The following is a 1,045-nucleotide window of genomic DNA, read 5'->3' on the forward strand; positions in this document are numbered from 1 at the left end:
AGGAAATTCCAGTTCCCAGAATTCCAGCTTGGAGCTGCCCCTCATTTTCCCACCCCATTCCATCCCCACATTCCCGGTTTTTCCCCATCCTATCCCACAAATCCATTGGATTTCCCAGCATTAATCCCAATGGATTTCCCATAAATCAAATCCCTGCTGGATTATCCCATGGAATTTTCCTCGTTCCTGATCCCAAATTCCCACCCTGCCCCAGGTCCCGATGGGAATCTCACAATGATCAGCTGATCCTGGGAATTTTGGGACAATTCCTTGGTTTTCCGGCTTTTCTGGGAGCTGGGAGAGGCTTTTCCAGAGGGGCTGATCCCAAAGGGAGATGAGAGCTCGTCCAGAGGCCTGGAAAACAGATATTCCAGGATTGTTCCCAAACATCCCAGGATTATCCCAAAATATTCCAGGATCCCCCCAAACATTCCAGGATCCACAAAACATTCCAGAATTGTCCCCAAACATTCTTGAATTTCCCCCAGACAGTCCAGGACTGATCCCAAACACTCCAGGATCTCCCCAAACATTCCAGGATTGTCCCCCAGACATTCCAGGATTGTCCCCCAGACATTCCAGGATCGTCCCCCAGACATTCCAGGATCGTCCCCCAGACATTCCAGGATCCCCCAAAACATTCCAGGATTTCCCCCAGAAATTCCAGGATCCCCTGAAACATTCCAGGGATTATCCCAGACATTCTAGGATTTCCCCCAAACATTCCAGGATTATCCCCAAACATTCCTGGATTGATCCCAAGCATTCCAGGATTATCCCCTGAAACATTCCAGGATTGTCCCCCCAAACATTCCAGGATTTTCCCAGCCATTCCAGGATTGTCCCCAAACATTCCAGGATTTCCCCTAAAACAATCCAGAATTTTCCCAAAACATTCCAGGATTCCCCCCAAAACATTCCAAGATCCCCTAAAACATTCCAGAATTTCCTCCAAACATTCCAGGATTGATCCCAAACATTCCAGGATTGTCCCCAAAACTTCCAGGATTGACCCCAACCATTCCAGGATTATCCCTAAACATTC

General features: G+C 48.0%; 1 long non-coding RNA gene across 1 annotated transcript in view; it reads right to left on the bottom strand.

The window, feature by feature from the left end:
- Nucleotides 1-350, bottom strand: part of LOC130586804 (uncharacterized) — a 5,443-nt gene extending 5,093 nt beyond the window's left edge. Inside the window, exon 1 of the long non-coding RNA XR_008966723.1 lies at nt 234-350. This is a non-coding gene — a long non-coding RNA (uncharacterized LOC130586804). The remainder of the gene's footprint in view (nt 1-233) is intronic.
- Nucleotides 351-1,045: the final 695 nt, after the last annotated feature.

Source organism: Malurus melanocephalus, unplaced genomic scaffold (assembly GCF_030028575.1).
Source record: "Malurus melanocephalus ecotype Western Australia unplaced genomic scaffold, MMel_1.1 scaffold_1320, whole genome shotgun sequence".
Lineage (NCBI taxonomy): Eukaryota > Metazoa > Chordata > Aves > Passeriformes > Maluridae > Malurus > Malurus melanocephalus.